The sequence below is a fragment of the Adiantum capillus-veneris genome, chromosome 16 (genome assembly GCF_014529385.1).
Source record: "Adiantum capillus-veneris isolate H3 chromosome 16, ASM1452938v2, whole genome shotgun sequence".
In the NCBI taxonomy this organism is placed as follows: Eukaryota; Viridiplantae; Streptophyta; class Polypodiopsida; order Polypodiales; family Pteridaceae; genus Adiantum; species Adiantum capillus-veneris.
In genome coordinates, this window is record NC_140946.1 from 67,930,182 (window position 1) to 67,938,400 (window position 8,219).

The window sequence follows — 8,219 nt, forward strand, 5'->3', positions numbered from 1 at the left end:
AGACTTGTATACACGGCTCATTCCTATCGCTAGGCAAAATATCTACATCTTTGTAAGCACTAAGTTACAGTTTCAAAGAACCATTCGCAGTCTATTTGGAGCACAACGACTTGCTATTATAAATGCATTAGTGAACCCTTTCATGTTACCTTTGATTAGATACGATCAAAGCCTTGATGTTTTTATCTTTGTCTTATTTTGAGGGTTTCATGTGTGCGTATGTGTGTGTCTGCATGTAAGATCCCAATGGCTACACACAATGTATTTGCTAGAAACACTAAGCTCGCTTAAGTGAAAAGCTTCACAGTCTCCCTACAAACCCTCACAGCTAGAGGCCTGGTGCCTTCCTGGCAAGACCGCCAACTCTTTGACAACGTGGGAGTGTACAAGTAACTTGTCTCCCAGAAGTCACATAACTTTTTGTAAAATATAGGCTTCCTACCTTGCAGTGCGAATCTGTTACCTAGGAAAGTGCCTTGGAAAGCAGTTTTTCAATAGTTTTTCTGTTTTCCTCCTCATACATCATGTCCACACAAAAAAAGAAATTCTACGGGCACCAGTCCAAGAAGGCAAGTGCATCCCTTTTGAACCCAGTAGACTCCCTGCTGCCATTTTCACAATTGAGAGTTGATCCCAGTAGGAAGGCACATTTTTACTATGCTTGAAGTAGGCAGGACACCATTAATGTCAAGGATTACCGCTGGCTTTGACTCAAACAATGTATGCTTTGGATTCTCCCATGGCTGATACATTGTCCCATCCTTGTTCTTGACATATCCCCTGGCCCCAGATGCATCACCACATGCCCCACCTGCATCATCCCTAGAAACAATTCTAGATGCATCACCCAAGGAGGCATCACCACCTATATCACTATTTGTACTACTCCCATATGCATCACCAGCTGCATCACCCCCACTGCACCACCACTTGCACAACCTGCATCACCATCACTCCCAGATGCATCACCAATTGCATCACCCTCAGAGACATCACCACCTGCACAACCTGCATCACCATCTAGTTTATGAGCAATATCCACAGATGCATCATCAATTGTCCTCAATTGCTTGAGACTTTTCAACAAAAAAATCTTTTATTTCCTTCAATAGCTCACCTATCTGACCACATTTAGCCCATAACCCAACTCATTGAGTGCTTATGTAGTGAAGAAAATCCTGCCACCTTCCAAAAATCCCAGATGAGACAAAATCCTGTGTCCTTTTCCTCTTGCTCTTCAAGAGTGCTAGCACCTGGAACTTTTTCCTCAACCCTAAATGAAGTACCTACATCGGGAGGGTCTTGCACTGTAGACTTTACAACCACATCTATTATGTGATCTAGATCCTCAACAAGGCTACTGGCATCTTTTGAACATGAAAAACAACAATAAGATAAAAGAGAACAATAGACAAGACAAAATAAATACAATGTTGTTTGTCTTGATACAAAAGAAATGGAGAGTTGTTACAAAGCCAATCTTTAGGAATAATGTGAAAAATGGGGATAGGCTGCAAAGCAAAAATATAGAGACTAAGTTTGGATTCTTTTTCAGACTTTGGTTGCAGTAGCACCTTTTCTTCCAGCATCTATGGAACTAACTTCTCTTGCGTCTTTCTCCGACAGGTCCTTTGATGTCTTTGTTTGCCCCTCTACATCCTTTGTAGGATTTCTAGCAGCCTAAACTGCATGGAAGAAGCAACAATGAGCAGGATTCAGCTTGACAGAGTATTATCTACGTTAAGGACAATATAGAACCAAAATTACCACCTGTCATCTTTCTCTTTCTTTCCTTTTACATCATCCGTATGGTTTGCAAGATGGGAGGAATGGTGTCTATGGCTTCAACAACATTGCTCTTCTCTAGTGAAGGATCATCTTTGGCTCCATCTTCCTTCTGAAGGCCATCCTTGTCTAACACACCTTCCTTCTCAACATGTATGTGTGCCTCTGGAAATTGCTCTTCACAATTACCATATAGTCTTTTACTGTATCCTTTACTACCACATTGATTGTGTGATCTAGATCATTATTGAGGCTAGTGGTATCATTTGAGCATAAAAAAAATAAAGAGATAAAAATCAATGATAATTAGGACATAAAAAATTGAATTGTGGCTTTCAAAATACATAGGAAATTGTAAACTATTATAGAGATAAAAAGGGTGACAGGATAATTGAAAACAACCAAAAATGGGTTTTGACTATGGAAGTAGCACCTTTTCTTCCAGCATCTTTGGAAATATTTTCTGTTGCTTCTTTGTCCATGTGGTCCTTTGACGTCTCTCTTGGCCCTTGTCCATCCCATATAGGATTTTTGGTAGCCTCATCTGCAGGAAAGAGGCAACAATGAGCAAGAATTTTAAACATTATTATCTGCCTTAAGGACATGACAGAGCCATCTTGTCTCACACACCTTCCTTCTCAACTTGTACGTGCACCTCCAAAAATTGTTCTTCAGAATTGTTACCTCCTACAATCTCCACTTTTTTGGCAGGCTTAGCCTTTGTAGTCATGACAAGGATGCTACCTCAAGTTACATATGGATACAACATGACAATGGTAGCTACCAAGATACCACTGAGAGCTTATACCATAAGGGTACCTACCAGTACCATAAGGGAATCTACCACTATTACACGGGTAGCTACCTTACTGACAATGATGACTGCCTTGATATCACTCGGACTTCCATGGGAGAATGCTATCTAATGGGAGAATAGTAGCTACCACTGCCATACTTGTAGGTACCACTACCATACTTGTAGCTACCACAACTGTACTGGTTACCATTATGAGACTGATGCCAATCTTTACAAGTAATAGCATGGCAGCTACCACTATAAGGCTAGTATCTACCAATATGGTAGCCACCGCTACTATAGTGGTAACTACCACTACTAGGCTGGTACCTATCTTTAACAATAATAGCATGACAACTACCACGATGAGGCTGTAGCTACCAGTATAGTAGGTACCACAACCATACTGGTAGCTACCTTTACCAGTAATAGCATGAAAACTACCACTATGAGGTTGGTAGCTACCAGTCCTCTACTGGTGGCTACTAGTTTAAGCAATGTATAATCTAACCACTACTAGCTACCAATATGATCCTGGTAGGTCCTAGTTTTATAGTGGTAGATATGTTGTCTACCAAAGGTGGCTACCACCCTAACACTGGTAGCCACCACTTTTTGTTGATATTTGTCTTGAAAACTACTAATCTGAAAGTGGTAGCTACCTTGCTAGCTTGGTACCTACTAGTCCTGTACTAATAGAGCCTTACTAGTCTAGACAATGGATAATTAAACCACTAGAAGCTACCAATGTGATCTTGGTAGGTTCCAATCTCATAGTGGTAGCCACATTATTTGCCAAAGGTATCTCCCACCCTGTCACTGGTAGCCACCACTATGTGATAGGGATTGATCTATCTATGGTCATTATTAATACTTACCATACAAGAAGTTACAGTTAATAGGTTTCCCTTGATAGCAGCAGATAGAGAATAAGTTCTAACTCAATGCTACAAAAAGAAGTTAGGGTGAATACCATATTCCATGATTTTGGATGCATCACAATTTCTTGAGGGCACCAATGATGGTTTGGTTTTTGACTGAACTCCTTGAAAATTGGCATCAATACTGTCGAGCATCACTAAAGCATGTATAACTCTCAAAATGTGTTGTAGGCATCCCATCTCCATGCATGTATCTTTGCTTGCAGCATTGTGGCCAAAATAGTATATGTGAAAGGCATGATTACAAAGCAACACAAACATGCATTTCTTGGGCATTGAAATTATTCGCATGGAAGAAGGTGTATGGCTGGTGCAAAGGCAATATTCTTTGAATATGTTGAAAATAGTAAGCCAATTGCAATGCCCCTAGATTAGAATATGAAGTTGGGGAATCATGCATGACCTATTTAATTCTAGCTTCCCTTTCTTTGACTCTCACTAAAAGAGGTCCTTCAGTGTAGAGAAAGCTTGTAGTGAGACGCTCAAATGTGAAAATTTCTCGGTGGAGGTGGAGAGAGAGAGAGAGAGAGAGAGAGAGAGAGAGAGAGAGAGAGAGAGAGAGAGAGAGAGAGAGAGAGAGAGAGAGAGAGAGAGAGAGAGAGAGATGAAATGAAATATTATATTAAACGTCTTCAAAATGCCAAATGACTTAATAGAACAATTTGATAAACTCATTGTGGATCTAATCTAATGTCTGGGTACAAACATAAAACTGAAGTAAAGTGAAAAACTAAAATCATCATCATCATCATCAATTTCCTGTAAAGAATGAGGATGCAAGAGAGCTACACAAGACAAGCACAAAGCACACAGAGATGGAAAGCTTCTTCTTCTTCTTCACAGAAAAGAGAGTACAAAATGACTAAGTGCTAAAGCTGAAAAGTAGCACATATGTACATGCGGTCACTAAGTGTGAACTCGCTAGAAGCGTACTAGGCTGGCACTATAAGTGTAGTCCAGCTGTAGAATCACTGGCAGAGATCCTCCGTGTCGGTCACCTAACGCGCCAGTGAGTAAATGCCGTAAGCGGCCAAGACCCGTAGTGGATGCCAGCTCAAGGTGTAGAGCTCGACATCTCAACACTCCCCCTCGAGCTCTGCATGTCGCAGAGTCCAAGCATAGTCCGTAAACGTCGAAGCTTCTCAGCTCCGAGGGCCTTGGTAAAGATATCCGCTATCTGCTCCTCTGTGCTGACGTAGACCAAGTCGATGTCGCCCGCCAACACTCGCTCTCGAACGTAGTGGTAATGGACCTCTATGTGTTTGGTCCTGGCATGGAACACTGGGTTCCTAGCCAACTGCATGCTGCTGAGGTTGTCACAATGGATGAAAATCTGCTGGTCCACCTGCACTCCCAAGTCCTCAAGTAATGTGCGTAGCCAAGCTACCTCACACGCCGCAACTGCTGCACCTCTGTACTCGGCCTCTGTGCTCGATAAAGCAACCATAGGCTGCTTTTTGCTGCTCCAAGTAACAGCAGCACTCCCAAAAGAGAACATGAAGCCACTCGTAGATCTCCTATCAACAATGCTACCTGCCCAATCTGCATCTGTATACCCATACAATGCTAATGGTGCATCTGCTGCATAGAACAATGCGTAGTCAAGAGTACCTTGCACATACCTAAGTGTGCGTCGTACTCCATCCAAATGTGGCTTCCTCGGAAGTTGCATGAACTGACTCTCCAAGCCTACTGTGTAGCTCAAGTCTGGCCTCGTGATAGTCAAGTAGATTAGACTACCCACAATCTTCCTGTACATGTTGACATCCTCAACAACATCACCCTTCTCTACACTCAGCTTTGCATTCACATCCAAGGGAATAGAAATTGGCTTACAATCAGCTATACCATACTTTGACAACATGTCCAAAGCATACTGTCTCTGTGATAGCCATACACCCTCTGGAGTCCTGATCACTTCAATGCCAAGAAAGTAGCGCAACTCGCCTAAATCTTTCATTTCAAACTCCTGTTTGAGAAGACCCTTCACATGGTCAATCTCCATAGCATTGTCACCAACAATAATAAGGTCATCTACATATATGGTAATGACCACAATCCCCACATCACTCTCACGTACATAGAGTGAATGATCAGCATGAGCTCTCCTAAAACCAATACTGACAAGATACTTGGCAATCCTGTCATACCATGCTCTAGAGCCCTGCTTCAAACCATACAAAGCTTTGAGAAGTCTGCATACATAATCTGGGTAACCTAGATCGTCATAACCAGGTGGCTGATCCATATACACTTCCTCTTGCAACTCACCATTCAAGAAGGCATTCTTTACATCCATTTGATGCATAATCCATCCTCTAGATGCAGCCACTGCTATGACAGCTCTCACTGTCGTCATCTTTGCCACTGGAGCAAAGGTCTCCTCATAGTCTATGCCATACGTCTGTGCATAACCCTTTGCGACCAGCCTTGCCTTGTGACGCTCAATGTTACCATCAGCCTTATGCTTGGTTTTATACACCCATTTATAGCCAATAGCTTTCTTGCCACTTGGTAATGGCACCAACTCCCATGTGTCATTTGCTTCCAATGCAGCCATCTCTTCATTCATTGCATCATCCCAATGCACATTTCCAACTGCATCCTCAAAACATGTGGGCTCCACATCCTGTATCACCTTAGCCATGTAGGCTTGGTGATGCGCTAGATACCCATCATAAGTCAATTTTTGAACTGGATTTCTGACTCTATTAGATCTGCGCTGTCCTGGGTCACTCCTTTGCCCTCTAGCATCTTCTTGTACTTTCCTTACACCAGGTGTCCTGACAGCCGGAATTCCAAATTCCTCATCAAGACTTTGTTCAGAACCATCTGAATCCATGTCTACATGTGAAAAACCTGATGATGCATCAACCATAAAGGGAGGTTCATCAACCTTTTCCTTTCCTTTTCGTGATACATTCCCTGTACCTGTTGGTGGAGTAACCTGCGTACGTAGTCTACCATTCCATGGTTTCTCAACAGAGCCACGAGAAGAGGACTCTTGTGGTCCACTCAAAACCTGTGACTGTGGCCTCACATTTTGTACAACCACATCATCTTTTACATCAGCCCCAATAGTGCCATGTGCATTACTGTACCAGCTGCTCATCTCATCAAAGACTACATCTTTGCTCACTCGTAATTCTCGTGTAGTAGGATTGTAGCACCTGTACCCCTTTTGTTCAAGGGAATATCCCACAAGAATACATTTCTCTGCTTTAGGATCCAATTTCCTACGCAACTCATCTGGTACATGCACGTAAGCTATGCAGCCAAACACTTTCAAGTGTGCCAAATCAGGCTTTGTACCTGTAAACTTTTCCTCAGGTGTTACATCATGCACCGTAGCTGTAGGTGTCCTGTTCATAATGTACACAGCTGTATTTACAGCTTCAGCCCAGAAATGATGAGGCATGTTCTTCTCATTCATCAATGCACGTGCAACCTCTGCAATGTGCCTGTTTTTCCTTTCTGCGACCCCATTCTGCTGTGGAGTATATCTGCATGTAAACTGCCTGTGTATACCATGCATTCGCAGAAAATCTGAAAAATCATTGGAGAAGTACTCTCCCCCTCCATCTGACCTCAATGTCTTGATTTGCATATCTGTCTCCTTCTCAATCATGACTTTGAAGTCTTGAAAGTGACCAAACACTTCACTTTTGTTACGCATGAAGTAGACCCATACTTTCCTTGTATGGTCATCAATGAAAGAGACATAATACCTGCAACCATGTATACTTGCAGTATCGGTTGGACCCCAAACATCTGTGTGCACCACCTCAAGTGGCTTTTTACATACATTGCGCTCATGTGGAAATGAGCCCTTTGACTGTTTTCCAAACTGGCATGCTGCACACACTTTATGCATACCATCCACCTTGAATTTGGGCAAACCTTTTACAATCTGTTTTGATTGCATGTTGCGCAATCTCTGATCATTGACATGGCCAATGCATTTGTGCCAAATGTCAACATCAGCCACAACACCTGTGCCCTGTGCAAATAATGCAGCTTTTACCTCAGGCATGTCTACATTCAGCGTAAACATTCTGCCCACACATTTTCCCTCTGTGATCAGCTTACAGCCATTCTGGAAATCTTCTACATAACAGCCATTTGGATTGAAGCGAACCTGCAAACCCTGCTCAACCATTTGTCCAACAGAAACAAGATTCTTTGTAATGTTTGGGACATGAAGTACATCTGCTAAGTACTTTGATTTCCCACTCTTCGTATTTAGAGGTATGTCCCCTACATGAGCAATGGGGTGAGCTGTGTCATCTCCTGTCTGCACATAGCCTGACACATCTGGTTTGCGCATATCTCTAAATCACTCTCCACGAGACGTCATGTGATTAGAGGCACCTGAATCCACATACCAAACATCATCTTGGGTGGAATTCTGTGCAGTCATTGTATTCATTACATGTTGCATAACAAACATGCGCTCGTTTTTGCTGTCATCTGCATCTCTGCTAGTAGATGCATAGTTGCCCTGTTCTCTCTTTCTACTTGCTTTTCCCTTTGGACAGTCACGTGACATGTGACCTCTTTCACCACAAGTCCAACATTCTCTACTATCTGGAGTATGTTGCTGCCTGCTTGATCCTGCACCACGACCTCTTTGACTCCCCCTGCCTTGAGACTGGTTTCCCCTGCCACCTGTATTGTTTTGATTTGATTGACCTTCC

The 8,219-nt window shown here is 42.6% G+C and overlaps 1 pseudogene; it reads left to right on the forward strand.

Annotated features, from left to right (window-relative positions):
• The first annotated feature begins 684 nt into the window (after positions 1-684).
• LOC147439219 (uncharacterized) lies at positions 685-1,142 on the forward strand (annotated as a pseudogene).
• Positions 1,143-8,219: the final 7,077 nt, after the last annotated feature.